Source organism: Octopus bimaculoides, chromosome 10 (genome assembly GCF_046866305.1).
Source record: "Octopus bimaculoides isolate indiv1 chromosome 10, ASM4686630v1, whole genome shotgun sequence".
In the NCBI taxonomy this organism is placed as follows: Eukaryota; Metazoa; Mollusca; class Cephalopoda; order Octopoda; family Octopodidae; genus Octopus; species Octopus bimaculoides.
Window position 1 is genome coordinate 24,044,652 of NC_142937.1, and position 19,262 is coordinate 24,063,913.

At 35.3% G+C, this 19,262-nt stretch overlaps 1 long non-coding RNA gene across 1 annotated transcript; it reads right to left on the reverse strand.

Moving 5' to 3' along the window:
- Positions 1–1,810: 1,810 nt before the first annotated feature.
- LOC128248860 (uncharacterized) lies at positions 1,811–3,401 on the reverse strand. The gene is made up of 2 exons (XR_008264985.2): positions 2,231–3,401; positions 1,811–2,108 (listed from the first exon to the last, which is right to left on the reverse strand). It is a non-coding gene; the product is annotated as an uncharacterized LOC128248860 (long non-coding RNA).
- Positions 3,402–19,262: the final 15,861 nt, after the last annotated feature.

Consider the following 19,262-nt stretch of genomic DNA (forward strand, 5'->3'; position numbering starts at 1 on the left):
CTCGGAACGTAAAGAGGAATAAATACTGCTAAGCTTGTTGTCCAGTGCTCTAACAATTCTGCCAGCTCTCCTATAATAATTCTTTCTCGTCTTGGCACGAGGTCTGAAATTTTGGAGAGGGGATTAGTCGAATATATCGACCGATCCCAGCGCTCGACTAATACTTATTTCATCGACCCCCGAAAGAATGAAAGACAAATTCGACCAAGGTGGAGCTTGAACTTAGAACGAAAAGAAGTGGAAGAAATGTCGCTAAGCAATTTTACCGACACATGCTCAAAACAACACATGCTCAAGTGCGATGTAGCGAAATTGAAACGGGGATGCTATGAGTACAAAACGAGCATCATCTTACTACGCCAAAATGTCTTATAAAAATACAATTAATCTTATCGTTTGTCTTTTTATCTTCTACTTTTTTCAATCATTGGATTGCGGCTGTGCTGGGACACGAACACACATGTACACACACACACACACATACACATATATACATACCGTGGGCTTCTTTTAGTTTCTGTCTACCACATCTATTCAGAAGGCTTTGGTAGAGCTATAATAGAAGATACTTGCCCAGGATGCCACGCAGTAGGACTGAACACAAAACCATGTGATTAGAAAGTAAGCCTATCCGCACAGCTACGCCTGCACCTAGCATCAAAACGCTTATATTTACCTCCGCCTTAGGTATTGTTTTCAGTCGTGTTTGTTAGTCCGTAGACAAGATATCTAATGAGCCGCTCGATGGACTCGGATAAAACTTTCAGGAATGTTTGGCCTCGTGACTGGCACGAACCGCTTAGATTTTGGGATCCATCCTGTACCGGGCAAGGATTCTGTATTATTTTCCCTGTTTTTTACTTAATTTTTGAGAGCTGTCGGGTCAATTTTTAATATTCTCATTTGTGAACGTCGTCGGATTTATTTCAGATATTCTCATATTAAAAAATCATCTCTGGCTAATTGTTGAGAGGACGTCGACGTTGCCTTGGTGGAGGTTTGCGCTCTCTGAGTGCTCTTGTTATTTTTATATCAATTTAGTCATATTAATTTCTTTACTTTTTAGACCAAGAGCCGCCTTTTTAAAAAGCATACATACAAAATAGTTACTACGATGATTTACATTCGAAAAGAAAGCGTAGGTTTCATAAATGTTCAATAAAAGCTGAATTCAACATAGGAGTGCAAAATGTAATTAATTGTTTTTATTAAATACTTAAGTCTAAATCCAAATCTGTACCATTTAATTAAGTATCTTCAAGTAATTTTCATATATAGTCTTCAATTTAGTTTTACATGATTGTTCTTTAGAAACTTAGAACAATTTTAATTAGATGTTTGTTCAATTAGCTGATAATATTTTCCAGTGCTCTACCTTATTAATTACCATACATAAATGAACTTATTAGAGGAGTGTTGTCTACAGACAAGTTTGTTAAAGTGTATATCGTCTAATGTGGAGAGCTGGCAGAAATGTTAGCACGCCGGGCGAAATTCGTAGCGGTATTTCGTCTGCTGCTACGTTCTGAGTTCAAATTCGGCTGAGGAGGACTTCACCTTTCATCATTTCGGGATCGATAAATTAAGTACCGGTTACGCACTGGGGTCGATGTAATCGACTAAATCTCGTTGCATTTCCTTGTTTGTCCCCTCTATATTTAGCCCCTTGCGGGCAATAAAGAAATAAGAAACGTTAGCACGCCAGGCGAAATGCTTAGTGGTATTTCGTCTGCCGCTACGTTTTGACTTCAAATTCCGACGAGGTCGACTTTGCATTTCATCCTTTGGGGGTCGATAAATTATGTACCAGTTACGCACTGGGTCGATGTAATCGACTTAATCCCTTCGACTGTCCTTGTTTGTCCCTTCTATATTTAGCCCCTTGTGGGCAATAAAGAAATAAGAAACGTTAGCACGCTGGGCAAAGTGCTTAGAGGGATTTCATGTTTTCCTGTGTTGAAATTCCGCCGAGGTTGACTTTGTCTTTCATCCTTTGGAGGTCGATAAAATAAGTACAGCAAACACAAGACGGATGAATTATTTTCGTACCGTAAAACTCTGCAGACTGCTACATTAGGTGGCAAGACAAAGCTCTAGATGTCGAAATACTGCAATAGACCAAAATTCAATTAATATATATTCAGTTGTAAAAAGAACAAAAGGGAAAAAGAAACTCGAACCAGTCATGCAGCTCAAATAAAATGCGCATAGCAAAGAGACTTCATTTTACCGTGTTTGAAACAGCGAAGCGGTCAGTGGCCTCCAAAAATGTTGCAAGGTTAGTCTGAAAGTAAGACAGAAACATGAATATTGACACAACATCCTGGGGACAGCTTGTTTAGTACTACAAACTGTTATATGACACCCTCATCAACAAACGGGAAAATATCCTCATATGAGACAATTTCAGACAGTAGAAACGAAACACGATCTCTTCAAGCGAGCTGGCACCTCAAATGAAGCTCCTGATCACGTGTTCTAACATGTAGCCGTTATTTTTATGGCAAAATCGGCCTCATCAAATTTCTACTTGCAAAGTAATTTGCAATATTCTCTTATTTTTAGACGGCGCTCGTTTCTTTAAATCATGGTTGTGATTTCCATCCAGCTAAATCCTCTCAGGTCCATGTAATCTAGTTTTAAATAGATTACAAAGCCAAAGGTAAGTTCACCACTCGAACAGAGAAATATTGTGTAATAAACAAGTGCTCCTCTATACTTAAACTACCATGGGACCCACACACAAGGTAATGAAAACGTATTCTTCAGTGTAATTTCTTTAAAACCCCGAATATATTTCAAGTAAAGTGCTACTACGAGTTATTTACGGTTTGACATTAGCTCTTTACTATCTTTTATTAAGACATCTACAGAGATCGATTCAATTACAAGACAAAGGTTTAGTTGACCTGCAGCTCTTCTCTATGTTCAAGGATTCCATTTATTTATTTATATAGCAACAAATCAACGTCTTTACACTTCTGCAATTTGTGCAGCAGAAATCAAATAGAAAATATTCGACTGTAACTCTCTTACGATATCACACCCCATATAGAGAATATTTTTTCTTATCTTTTCAGTAGAATTTCAATACACTGCAAATCAAAGCAACAGATACCTGCAATTTAATTCGATCTGTATTAGAATGCAATGAAAGAATTGTTACGCAACATTCAATTGAAAAAGATATTTATATATTATATATGTATATATTTTTTGTGCGCTAATACCTCTAACAGAGCATTTCAAAGTTATCCCGACTGTATTGATGCTTCGTTTTAAAATTTCTTTTATTACCTGCCAGTTCTACATAGATTACATATTCCGGTGCTCATGGAATTATTCACCAACAGAATTACATTCAGAAACGCAATACATCCGGAAACTAATCATGTTTTCTGTTTCTATATACTTGTTTTTTTTTTTTCCTCTCAGAAATTCAAAGATGTAGATTAGAAAAAATATAGCCTCAGGAATACATAGTAAATGTTTGAGGGTGAAAACATACATATGTATGTGTATATGTGCGCGCGCGCGTGTATATACACACGCACACGCACACGCACACACACACACACACACACACACACACACACACACACACACACACACATATATATATATGTTTATATATATTAAGACTTTCTATCCATAAACTCATAATTCCAGGTTCAGTTCCAGTGCTTTGCACTTGGGAGCACTAGTGTTCATACCATTGCCTCGTGAGTTTGCTAAATAAAAAATGCGGAAACCTTACTAAAAGAAATGTATGTGCATATATATATACATATAAGCACGCATGTATGCATGCATGTACGTATGTACGCATACGCGGGAGTACCCAAAAGTAACAGGAAACGTTCTATGTGGGACAAACTTGTTGTAGTTGGATCTTACGCCGATAGAAGCCACTTGATGCGACTCTCAGGCATCAGTCTGCCGACCGGCATCGTTCCGTTGGGGTCGTACTGCCACGTTGTGTGTCACTGTTTTGCAGTGCTTCTTCCCTGTTCGTTAAGTTTTGCGATGGCTGAAGCAAAGGAACAGCGTGCTTCTGTGAAATTCTGTTTTCTGCTGGGGGAAACGGCAGCCGAAACAGTTATGCTTCAAAAAGCTTACAAAGACGCTGCCATGAGAAAAACACAAGTTTACGAGTACTTTCCACGCTTTTGGAATGGTCGCTTGTTGCTTCGAGACCAACCTTGTTCAGGACGACCGTCGTCCTCCCAAACGAATGAAAACATCATGAACTGATCTCGGAGGACCGTCACCGAACAACTGACGAAAATGTTGATATGTCTGGTATGTCCTGGAGCCAACGAATTTTGAGCGAGGAATTACGAATGAAAAAAGGTGCAGCAAAATTTGTGCCTTGCTTGCTCACGGAAGATCAAAATTAGTCACCACAGAATGCGTGTCGGGAATTGGAAGAACAGTTGTAAGTCAATCCGAAAATTTTTTTCGAAAGTGATTATTGGTGATGAAAGCTGGTGCTATGGAATTTGCAGATATGGAAGAGGTGAAGAAAAAAACGACGGAGGCGTTAAAAGGCATCACTTTGCAAGAGTTCCAGCTCTGCTTCGAAAAGTGGTAAACACGAGAATACTTCGGAGGCGATAAAAGTGTAAACATGAAAAACTAAGTGAATAAAATAATATTGCAAAATTCCGGTTTCTTTTGGGTACCTACTCGTATATGTATTGAAAATTGTCTCTTTTCAGAAACTTAAGAACCTTCTGTGACTGTGTAAATATTAGGAGCGAGAATTTTTCTTCATGTCCGCAGTGTGCAAAATACATCCCAGCGGAAATTAAAGATAAACTACCGGACACATCATAAAGAATTCTGATGTAGGTTTATGTAATTTTTCATGTCCGTAATACACTGCTTATATTTATTATGACGTTAATTACTTCCCCAGCGATTCTTTTTATCTTTTTTCTAGATGCGCGTGCTCAATCAAACGTCAATAGCATTGAATACTGTTAGTAAGCTGCTTTGTTTTTACCAGTAGGAAAAATGGTGAAATAAATTATTATTTCGCCCAGAAAAACCTGGGTAGCTATATTTTACCAGACTGTGATAATTGAATCATAACAATTTTCCTCCTAGGACATTTACCCTCCTAGGAAAATTACCCTCCTAGGACAATTACCCTCATAGGACAATTCCCCCAACGAAAACTACCTTCTAGGACAATTACCCCACTTGGTTAATTACCTCCTCTCCAACATATCAAGAAGTTTTAAATCATCATTCATTGTGCTCAGGGGTAATTGTTCTTGGGGGGTGGTCTTATAGTCCATGGGGTGGGGTAAATGTCCTAGACTCATGATAATACGTAAGGCGGCGAGCTGGCAGAATCGTTAGCACGCCGGCCGCAATGCTTAGCGGCATTACGTTCGTCTTTCAACAATGAGTTAAAAATTCGCCTGACATTCAGTAGTAAACATTGACTCTCCTCAACCGAACTCTCATTCGGACTCCAATGACCGAAGACTAGCCACACGCTTGAAACTCAGAGTACCGAAGAATCCGAATCAAACTGTTTTGATCACTCTCTCTCTCTCTCTCTCTCTCTCTCTCTCTCTCTCTCTCTTTCCATATATATATATATATATATATATATATGTGTGTGTGTATATATATATATATATATATATATATATATATACACACACATACATACATATATAAACTAGTAAATATGTTTATGCACGTACTATTACGTGTCTTGTTCATGCATGTGTGAGTGTGTATATATATGCACACACACACACACACACACACAAATCTACCCGAGTAATTTTTTTTTTTTTTTTTTTTATGTAAAGGCTGAAATTTTTTCAGTCATTGTCATTTACTGAACTGCTACGTTACAGGAAGCCTGAAAAAAAAAACTACACCAGTGGCGGGGACGATAAACATAACAACATGCACATTTATATACACATATTTCCATGTGTTATATATGCAGGTAGGTGCAAAAGTAGGTATACAGCTGAGAAAAAAATAAAACACGTACATTACTCATTTTTTATTAAAAAGATTAAAAGTTATGATAAAAGTATTATTATGATAAATGACACAGGAGTGAACATGAAACCATTTGGTTGCAAAGTGAACTTCTTAACCACACATCTACACCTTAACTTGTGAATTCTTTCAATTTTTAAGTCACTTGTGTGGAGTATTTGGTGCAGGAAGGACTTGGTCGCTATTTCTAGGTGGGCAAAAGACTACGTAGAGGCGTTCTTAATTGGCTTTTATAGGTTGTTACAAGCAGGATATATATCTTTCTTTCGCCCACTTAGTTTATGAAATATGTATTGCTATTCAGTTTCTCGGAGTCTGTATTGCTCTCTCTCTATCTATTTATCTCTCTCTATCTATTTATCTCTGTCTATCTATCTCTCTCTCTCTCATTAACTAATATTTCTTCCTGCTAATGAATATAATTTCTACTGGTCACGTTTGTTCCGTTCCTATTATTAATTTATCAGTATATTACCAACGCAGTGTGTGGAGGATACCCATAAATATACATAAGGAAACACATCTCCATATATTTAGTCCCACTGTAAAATTAGACCCTCGAGGTTAGATAACAGTACATATTTATTATTAATTACTCTCTGGTGGAGTTTCTTTTTATCGGACTTTCAAGACAAATTGGCTGTTCATTAACCTGAGGTCGAATCAATATTTGGCTTGGTGGTGTAATCTAATATATCACAATCTCTGCTGTTCCTTCTTCAAACAATGAAGAATTTTAGAATGTACAATTGCACAGATATCAGGTGTTTCTAATAAAATATGTATGATTCTGTTCACGGGAACAAAACAGGAATTTTCCTTACCAAATTCTGATGATAATTTTAGAATCAGTGAACATTTGTATTGTACTTCAAGTATTTCAAAAATATGTGTCAGTAATAATCTGCAACGCAATTATTATTATTAAGATCATTAGATTAAATTGTTTGAAAAGAACAAAATCCTAACATTGGGCTACAACAAGTAACCTTAGATACCAAGAGCCCTTAATATCCTACCTCTCCCCTATAACACCGGGTTTTATGCCAATTTCCTCTCTCTATCTTCTCAAACCTGTAGGGACAGTTCCTTATAACTACTGGGATACATTTTACCCGCACATTTCGTAATTTCTGTAGCTGAATGGTTAGGTCCCGGTACTTTGATATTGTCTCTGTGTCTCATACTGACTTATTATTATTATTATTATTATTATTATTATTATTATTATTATTATTATTATTATTATTATTATTATTATTATTATTATTGCCTTTGCACAGCTTCTAACGCTGGAGATGTACTACCGTGTCAGCTGTTCACTACCAGTGAACTAAGGTAACACCTCTATTTTTTTCGAGCACCTTCCGGAGTATTCGAGTGGTTCCAAGCAGTGCTGTTTTCTGCAAGTGCACCACCCTTACTGAAGCCCCTATTTGTTCCACGTACTTCGAGATTTTTACTCACTGTTTCCAGTGCTCTGACAATTATTGGTACTACTGCTACCTTTTTCATCGACTGCAACTGCTTAACTTCCCAAGCTAACCTGTCATATCTATCAACTTTTCTTTTCTTCTTATAATTATTTCTTTTTTTGCCACGGGAGATTGATTGTTTTTCCAAGATTGTTTTCCTATTACGGTCCAAATATCGTTGGCAGATTCCGAAACAATTTTGCTTCTATAATTCTCCGAGCTGTTTGGGGCAATTTTTGCGAAAATGTTAAGTCGATTTTGTATGAAGTTATGGACAAAAACGTTAGTAGTTTACATATCATTTGGCGTTTCTACAATAGTTGCCCCGTCAGTTTAACGGATTCGTTTAAATTTTTCACTAGCACAGGATGTAATAGAGTGTAGCATTCTCAATAATGCGTAACCCTTGTGCTATTATTTTTAGAAAAAAATTCTCTCTTTTGGTAGACAGTTAAATATTGTTTCTATTCTGCACTGAATGTCTTCAATGAATTTCGGCCACTAACACATCTTCAGCCAACAATAAAAGAAGGTCATCGAATGCTGCTCTTCTTTGGAGAAAACAGAAAGTTAAAGAAGTGATTTAAAATTCTCTATTGCAGAATAATGCTAATAATATAGCCTGAACAGGATAAACTACCCCTATTTTGCAGAGAAAATGTAGGTGGCTAGCTGTGGACACGAACTCACATGCCCGTGGTTACACGTCACGATGCTTTGACCGATTAAGCTAAACTGCCCACTAAAAGTTCCTCTGCAAATTAAGATATATAAATCTCGCTTTATGAGACGCTCTCATATGTTAAATTCAAATTACGACAAACGTAAATAAACAAACGAAGTTTGCTTTTAGAAGCGTTGAGATGTCTTTAGAAAGTTATACCAAGTTAATCGATGTTTCTGTTGCATACCTATATTGTAAGTGACTTGAGAGAGAGGAGACAGCGCTTAGTGATGCTCGCATAACCCATTTGTATATAGCAATAGGAAAATAATTATAAGTGCATTATAGATGCTTCGTGACACACTGTCTTCTCTTATATTACATTTCTCTATTCAAACACATAAGTTCCTGGACGTCGTTTATCACAAATTAGAACTAAAATTTAGAATAGAAAATTCAAATAATGAACAGAAATACGTTATGAGATGAAAGCTAAGGTTCCTATATTCGTTTGTAATCAGGTTGAATGAGTGTATTCCTATTGTTATTCGTTTGAGAAATATAGCTTTTCGCTTGGCAAGTTCTGAAATACGGCTATTGGTTAAGGTATATGTAAAACAACTTCAATTAGGCGCGCAATTAAACTATATTATTTCAATGGTGACTGTGGAAATTGCAATACAACGCTTCAATAAGTCCAAGGGTGGTTAAATCTTATATACGTATTTTTTTTTTGTATGTTATGTTTGTATGTTATGTATGTTAATATGTATGTTTATATATGTATATATTCACAACTATCTACCTTCCTGAATAAATTCATACACGTATAAGTATTAGCATACATACATACATTCACACATACGTACATACATAGAAAGCACACACACACATGATAGAACATGATTTTGAGCACATATATACATACATACATACATAAATACATACATACATACGTGTACATGGACAACAATTTTTACCCTTATAACTGAGAAGAGAATAACTGTTTCTGATAGTATAGACATTTCAAAGGGAATATTCCAGGGAGATACACTTTCCGTAATTCTTTTCATATTTGCATTGAATGCATTATCGTTCCTACTGCAGAAAACAAATGGTTACATGCTAGGATCTTCAACTGCTTGAAATATCAATGTAACTCATAATTTCTTTATAGACAATCTGAAGATTTATGCTAAAAGTATTAACAATGCCAAGAAAACAACTGGAATTAATAACAACATTTTCAGCTGATATAGGCATGGAGGTATGTTACAAGTACCTAGGCATAGACGAAAATGTATCATATGAAGGCACTGTGAATAAATATAGAGTGCCCCGAGAATATTACACCGGACTCAGGAAAATATGGCAGTTGAAACTTTCCTCTTACTACAAACAAGATCCAACAATGCATTTGCAGTACCAGTGCTGATCCCAACATTAAAATCATGCAAAAGGAAGCCCTAAGAAATAGCTTTGCAGAAATGATTTTGAAACTGACAGTGGTATTATTTGTGTCCTGAGTCCTTGATAATAAGATTTTAAAATAATGCATTAATTTTTGTTATATTGTAATACATGCACACAAGCACATGAACATACACACGCGCATACACACATATAAGGGGAGATATTTAGTATACAATATACACATATGTTGGCACTCCGTCGCTTACGACGTCGAGGGTTCCAGTTGATCCGATCAACGGAACGACCTGCTCGTTAAATTAACGTGCAAGTGGCTGAGCACTCCACAGACACGTGTACACTTAACGTAGTTCTCGGGGATATTCAGCGTGACACAGTGTGACAAGACTCACCCTTTGAATTACAAGCTCAACAGAAACAGGAAGTAAGAGTGAGAGAAAGTTGTGGTGAAAGAGTACAGCAGGGTTCGCCACCGTCCCTTGCCGGAGCCTCGTGGAGCTTTATGTGTTTTCGCTCAATAAACACTCACAACGTCCGGTCTGGGAATCGAAACTGCGACCCTATGGCCGCGAGTCCGCTGCCCTAACCACTGGGCCATTGCGCCTCCACAATATACACATACACATAGATAAATACACATGCACATACTCATACATATTGTCTACTGTACGTATCTACATAAATATGGGTATGTGTTTGTGTATAAATGTGAGTTTGCGTATGTGTATGCGTGCTTTTGTATATGCATTAATATATATTTGAAACTAATTACAATTATGTAAAAAACAGTGCTAACACACAAACTCGTATATACATATATATGACTATGTATGAATATCTATCTATCTATCTATCTATCCCCCTCTCTATCTCTCTCTCTCTCCCTCTCTCTCTCTCTCTCTCTCTATGTGTATATATATTATATATATATATATATATATATATATATATATATATATATATATAGGAAATTCAGCATGACATAGAATGTGACGAGGTTGGCCCTTTGAATTACGGGTACAGCTCATTTTTGCCAGATGAATGGACTGGAGTAACGTGAAATAAATTGTCTTCTAGAAGAACAAAAAGAACGCCCGGGTATTGAACTCACGCCCATACGATCGTGATCCTAAAACCCTAATCACAAGCCACGCACCATCATTATATATGTGTGTGCATGCATATAGATGTGTATGATTGTATGCATTCATGTACATGCATGTATGTATGTATTCATGTCCATATATATATATATATATATATATATATATATATATATATATATATATATATAAGTGTGTATGAATATACAGTATGAATATACAATCTGACTGCGTATGTATTTTGCAAAAAAATTTTAAGAAGTTAGCAAGATACAGGAGAAACCATATAGTTCGTTGACAAAAACTGATTGGCTTATTTGCACTGCACTGTAGCATGGTAAACGATATTCTGGCAATTTCAGTGAGGACTTTCAGAATATTGATTTTCGGCTTCGCTTTCTATATACTGTTAAATATCATCCATTTATGAAATTGCTGCTGAATGACTATTTCATATATATTCAGACTCTGTTTTAAATTGATACTTCCTAGTTGTTGATCGTTGGCTATCAATAAGTATATTAAATGCAATAGTGGCTTAATATGTATGTATGTATGTATGTATGTATGTATGTATGTATGTATGTATGTATATATCTATCTATCTATCTTATCTATCTATCTATCTATCTATCTATCTATCTATTTACCTATCTATCTATTCATCTATCTATCTGTTTATTCATCTAACTCACTATCTATCTATCAATTTATGGGTATGTGTAAATTTATACACACGCACACACACACACACACACACACACACACACACACATACATACATATATATATATATATATATATATATATATATATATATATGCAGGATGCATAAGGTATTTGGGGACATAACTTTTTGGGGTCATTGCTGAATTTTTTACTGACTCAGACAGAAGAATAGGCGTTGTGCATCATCGAAGACTCGGATACCTTTGCCTCAAACCTCTTCTCAAAGTCTCTCTCAAATATATCATGTTTTCTGAGCAAACCTCTTAATTGATAATAGGATTATATGGAATAAAGTCGCTATGAACGACACCTTCCTTTCAAAAAAGACAATCAACATTACCTTCACATTTGAACCACACTGGTGTGAATTATCGCCGTGACTAGGATTCATTCCGCTGTCAGTAATCTTCACAACCATAACCACTCATTCACGTTCGCTTGCCCATTTTTATTCTTTTCAAAAAGTTTTCATGGTTTTCGTGAGCATTCGAATGATAAAATGACCCCTAAGTGACCGTGACTCGATTAACATTTTTCCATTTGTCAGCAGATGCGACAAAAAATTTCGTGACATCATAAAATATCTTCAGATTTTCTTTTAAAACCTTGCGATACGAAGTTTTCCAGATATCTATTTCCTTGGAGACTTTCTAAACTGTCAGGTGGTGATTTTCATGGATCACAACATGCACTTACGCAATGGGATCACCGTCCAAAGTTATGGAAGGTTCATCCAGATTTAGAATCGTGTTCTGTCGATTTTTTTCACTATTTGAAGCCTTTGTACTTCTCACGAAATTCATTGCGTATGGTTAGAAAATTCCTCCACGTAGGATTCATGCAGCATAAGAAAAGTATCTATAAAAGTGAGGTTTTTTCCCTAAATTGAAACAAACTTTTACACAAACACGTTATTTTACCAACTCATTTAATGTTCATTTTGCAACAAATCATCGAGTTCACTAAATATACGTTAACTTTATTACGTATAGATCAATGACCAACTGACATAATGTGATGTGGCTATTATTAGACTGAGTATCAAGATACCCAGTCATATCAATGCACTGGCAGTAAGTTAAACCTGGTGGTTAATTTGCTGTTTTAAAGTATTGTTTCTTTTCGTGCACACCTCGTATGTACAACAAATTAATCTAATAAATGTCTCTCTAGATGTTCCCATTATATGGAAGACAGAAACATGACAAAACACGAAATTTAGCTGGCCACATATCTAATTATATGCCAATTAAACAGTTCAGGTCTTCTCATCTTCTCACATCGAACATGTTGTGGTATTGTGATTAATAACAGTCTTATTGGAAACACTTCAAACATAAACAATGGCAAATTAGAATTCGTCATTGTTTAAAGACGGAAGGAAACGGTGGGTATTTGTGTGTACCTGACTACACTAGCAAACTAAATGATGGTTTAAATAAGGGTTAATGTGTAGCCGAAAATTTTTCAGTTGGTCCAAAAAATAAAAAAACAAATATAAAACAATAAACACAGTAATATAAAAACCGGTGCACTAGTGCAGATCAAGACTTGAGATTATATTTTCAAGTTAGATCAAATATTAGCTGCCATTTGCAAGGGCCGGAGACAGCCTTTATTAGATAGAGATGATAATTTCCATTAATTGGTCGCACACATATTGAGACCGCTATCTTTCATTAATTCATAAAAGCTTTTGAACTGGTTTGAGGACAATAGCACTATATTATTCAGGAAATGGTTTGAACTACGTACAAAGCATATGGATATTAAATCGCAAAGTGGACATTCTTTCTCTCTCAGATTCAACATTTCCAAATTTGCAAGTGCAGCATAGACAGCGTTTATAGAACGAAGAACGCTCTTCTAGTGGAAGAACACACTCGAGCTTCTGGAATTTGTAAACAATCACATTAGTGGATTCTATTGCAGCATTAAAATTACTTAATGAAATGTTTGTGCGATTATATGCTAGACCGATACAGAGACCAGAAGATAACATCGTTCCCTAGGCACCAATAAGTAGAACCTCTTTCTTCCCACGTATAACTCACCAACAAATGTTCAGATTGTACGTTAACTACCTTAGTTTCACTGATCAATGATGTATAGGAAGAGCTATGAGACTAGCAGCAGGTGATCTGCAGATTAACTTCAGGATAAATAAAAATAATTGTCAAACCTTTTTAGGATAAACTTGTAAGTTTATCAAGTAGTTAAACGCAATGTGCTGTTGAATTGTTTTCCCCACCCCCTTTTTTGTGCATGTACTAATTTTCCAGAACTACTTGGACAGCAATTCTGTAATTATACTTCGGGGTTCACTAAACGTACCTCAGAATCTACAGTGAAATCTACGCATCGCTGAAGAGGTCTGATAATATAGAAGTATGTCCGGATATTGTCTTCCATATTTGACGAAAAGGTTTACGGGGTATTTGACATTGAGCTGTCTTTCCTCAACACAGACCTGTTTCTTATTCGATTTCCAATGATTTTCATGAAAAATACGTAACCGTCGATTTTCCTACAGATGACGTCTATGGGTAATTAACCTGTTTTTGTTTTTATAAACGTACTGTTTGATTCTGTGCTGTGTAATGAACTTGAAATGATCAACTACAAATGAACTCTAAATGAGCATCTATGAAGCACATTCTTGCAAATCAGGATAATATTACAATAAAGAGCATAACAGAACCCAAAGACAGACGAAATACCTCTAAGCATTTCGCCCGGCGTGCTAACGTTTCTGCCATCTCACCGCCTTGGAAAGTAACAACATTAATAGGATGTGTAGCTTCTCCTGGACTTGAGAGGTATATATATCAGAGTCCACATGTGTTATAATTGCTTTCCAGGGACAGGAGATAGCTGATCAATAAGCAATCTAAATCTGCCGCCAAACATCACAATGTGATAAAGACAAAGAAAAAAAAGACGAAAAACTTAGACTGTACCTTACTAGATACCAACATCAGCTACTTTAAAATGACCGAAAGTCTTTACGTTCACGCGGGACATGGCATTATTAGTAAAAACACACGAGCTTTGTGCCTATATGTTTAAGAAAAAAAGAACGAAATCTGGAGGATAATGTGACTTTCCCACAGACTAAGACATTTTGGTTTGTTTTTAATATTAGTTAAGGCGGCGAACTGGCAGAATCGTTACCACGGCGGACAAAATGCTTAGCGACATTTCATCCGATTATACGTTCAGAGATCGACTTTGCCTTTAATATTTTCTGGGACAATAAAATGAGTACCAGTTGAGGATTCCAGTCGATGTAATCGACTCGTCCACCCCCACCCCACCCCACCCTTCACCGAACTTGCTGGCCCTGTGTCAAAATTTGAAATCAGTATATATTACTAGTTTAGCTGGCAAACTGGCTGAACCGTTAGCACGCCCGGGAAAGTACTTAGCAGCATTTCGTCTGTCTTTACGTTCTGAGTTCAAATTCCGACAAGGTCGGCTTTACCTTTCGTGATCGATAAATTAAGTACCAGTTGAGCAGTACGGTCTATGTAATCGACTTGTCTCTCCCCTAAAATTGCTGGCCTTGTACCAAAATTTGAAAGCAATATTGTGTTATTAGTAACAATTATTGTACCTAGCAGACTTATGCCCATCCGGTTTCCTAGCCGACAACACTCGGTCTCCCGTCCATCATATACAACCGCATTAGATGCAGGACCATTTACGATACATTTATAAATTGAAAAAACTATGTCCTATACGCCTGCAAATATGGTAGTTATTTAATTACTGACTAGAAACCTGCAACTGATAGGAATAATATCGAAATGCTTCATCCTGATATCGGAAGTTTTACATAATACATTCATAGGCAGATGCCATGAGTTGGTATAATTGAACGTAGTAACAGAGAACCTTACATAACTGACGACTGTGCAGGATAACAATATCAACTGTATTTTTTCAATGCATACCGTATTTGATGGCATTTGGCAGATAGACTTATAAGTTGTATCCTAACCTCAGCGGCGCATTGCATGAAAAATAGATTGTAGTTCACTAAAATATCTAATACAGGCTCAACATCACATATAAGACCAATGTGATTGTTTTTGAGACATTTCTTTTTGGAAAACCAATGCGGTTTCTATCGTTTTATATGCCATCAAGTATGGTAATCAAAACTTCAAAATTACAATGTTATGATTAATATTATATAATTTTGTTTATATAATTATGATAGCATAATTACATAGGTTAGGTTACACAGTATAATTTACAATTGTACGAGCGTAAAATTGACGAAAATAAAGCGTTCTTCACTCGATTACAGAACTGAGTTCAAATCGATATATCGACCATCAAAGCATTGAAGTCAATTGAGTATTGTTTGAACAAGGATTGATCTCAGCCAAGTGGACTTGCCCTAAATAAAACCATTGGAAGATTAAGCCATCAAAACGCTGTCTATATAATCCAGCTTGATACGAAATGAGACCACATGCAATAATTTTGATCCTGCTGTATTTGTTTTTGTAGGGAAAGTTATGAAAATATGAAAGAAGCTTAATGGATAATATTCTTATCTAATTAAGAAATAAGTTTTGATCATGTTACATGATGGGAGTTGATTAATTGAAATCAAAATATTTGTTCACGATAATCATTTTAGACTCGAAGATTAAACGTTCTGGTTTTTGAAGAATGACTTACTAATCCTTAGAGAAGTTGGAACTTGTAATCATGAAAGGAAATTTAAGAACCCGGAAAATCAGGTTATGTGAACGTGTGTGTGTGTGTGTGTGTGCGCGCGCGTTTGTGTTCGTATATACATGTATGCATATGTATATAGGCATACAGATACACGTGAGTTGGTATACATGTTTATGTACACTCGCACAAACACACACACACATACACACGCACTTATATGTAAATATGTATACGTGTGTAGCTATAATCACATACGCATACATACATGCATGGACACAACTATACACACACACACACACACACACATATATATATATATATATATATATATATATATATATATATATATATATATATATATATATATATATATGTATATATATGTATGTATATATATGTGTGTATATATATATATATATATATATATATATATATATACATGTATAAATATGTGTGTATATATGTACGTTTGTATGTATGTATGTATGTTTGTATGTATGCATGTATGTATGTATGTTTAAATGTATGTATGTGTGACTCGTTGAGACTGTGAAAACATTGTAACGCTCTCCAATATTAACCAGCCAAAATACTTGGATTGTGTCCAAACCAATAGACTCAGGTCCTAGTTTACCATTCCAACCGTGCCAACACAAGCATTGGGAACTAAATGGAAATTTAAATAACAAAATGAATTATAATGTTCATTAACGTCAGTTAATTTATATTAGTTCATTATGTGTCTCTTCATATGTGCATGTATGTATGTATGTATGTATGTATGTATGTGTGTATGTATGTATGTATGCATGCATGCACGTATGTATGTATGCATTATGCATGCATGTATGTATGTATGTATGTATGCATGTATGTATGTATGTATGTATGCATGTATGTATGTATGTATGTATGTATGTATGTACGTACGTACGTACGTACGTATGTACGCAAGTATGAATGAAAGTGTGTATTCATACATATATATGTATATATATATATATATATATATATATATATATATATATATATATATATATATATATATATATATATATATATATATATATCCATGCATATACAGAGGTTGGACAGAATAATGGGAACACCTAGCATCATAGCATCATAATTTTGAAATATCTATAAAACAGTCAAAAGCTTGTACATCTTTATGTTTTTTGATTTATATATATGAGCCAGTTGGATATTTTAGCATCAGAGTCAAAGTTTTACTTACAGGGACAGCGATTATATATATCAACTGGATCCCGTTATACAGTCAAACCGTTATACAGGCAAATCCTTTGTATATGTGGATTTATGGCACTCATTCCTGTTGACGCTATTTATTCGTTTCATATATATATATATATATATATATATATATATATATATATATATATATATATATATATATATAAGTAGATACTTATGTGCATATGCATACAAATATATGTGACTATATATATGCATATCTAATTCTATTTTATATGTATTTGCACCTTTATATTGCATATGTATATATATTTATTTAAAATATGCATATAAAAGCACCCCCTCTCTCTCTCTCACTTTCTCTTTCCTTCTCTCTCTCTCTCTCATTCTCTCACTCTCTGTCCATTTCTACCTTTGAAGGTAGCATTCTTCCTCACCTCACCGCTGTTTATGATGGACAATAACACATTCAACGATCATACTTCTTTTGTTTATCCAGATGTCAACCTTGATTGATGCGATGGATGATCAAAAAAAAAATCTCACCTTAACGATCTAATTAATTTAACATCTGGGATTATATTGTCGGATGTGTCCCTAGTTTGGGAGATTTGATTGCAAATTTTTACGCTTGAGTAACAACGTGCAGGTCTCACACTATTCCATTTAGCAGCACGACTACACTTTTATAACGCGTCTCTATCAAATATTTAGTGACAAACATCTGTGCTACATGCATGTCACCCATTTTAAATATTTGCCGCCTTTAAAATGACAACGTACGAAGACAGACAAGATGGCCAGAGACAAGAAACAACAGACAGAATGTCAGACAAATTGCATTGGGGTATTTTGTTCCGGCCTTCTACTTTTTGTGTAGCGTTGTCTCAGAGTATGAGAACGATGGGCTGTTGCTGAGCAACCTTGCGGGTCTAGAGATCTAATTCTTATCTATGTATCTAGGGATTTAATTCTTATCTATGCTTTCAACAAATTAATGCTATAAAACCGAGTGCATTAACTTTGATCGATGGCCTATAATGCTAATAAGACGGTCCTGCTTCTCAGGACGAATTCCGTCGAAGTAATCCTTGTCTTTCAGTCATTTGAGATGAATACAACCGATTAAAAGTCACTTAGAAACTGCTAGTCTTTTGTCTTAGTTATTTGCATACACATGTAAAAACACTCATCTACATGCATATACAAGTTGGCCAAAAGTCACCTGACAATAAATCAAAACGATTTTATTCTGAAATTTATTTATGTTTATCAACTGAATGAATTTATCTCCCTACCTATATACTTAGCTATCTATCTATCTATTTTCTGTGATGCACGATCCCTTTTAATCATGTTTTTTTTTTCACGATCCCTTTTAGTCGGAATTTTATTTTTCTCCTTTTTTTCCTATTTACAAAAAGAAAAGCTCAACATTTTATTTTGTCTCCTCTGTGTTCGGCCTTGTGTTGCTAATAAAAAAAACTTATCTACCTATCTATCTATCTATCTATCTATCTATCTATCTATCTATCTAATCTCTTTATCTAGATAATTTCGCTCTTTCTTTCTTTCCATCAATCTTTCTGTCCGACTGCCTGCCTGCTTGTCTACCAACGTGTCTGTCTGTCTGTCTGTTTTCTCTTTCTCTCTCTCTCTCTCTCTCTCTCTCTCTATTTTTTGTGTGTTTGTCAGCCTGTCTCTCTCTATCCTGTCTCTCTCTTTCTCTCTCTATCGATCTATCTATCTATCTATCTATCTATCTATATATATATATATATATATATATATATATATATATATGCATACACTCATATGTATGCATCTATATATATATAATATGTGTGTCCACGTGTTCAACCTCAGAGTGAAACATCGTTAGTTAGTATTTTAACTAAACTACTTGCAGTTTCT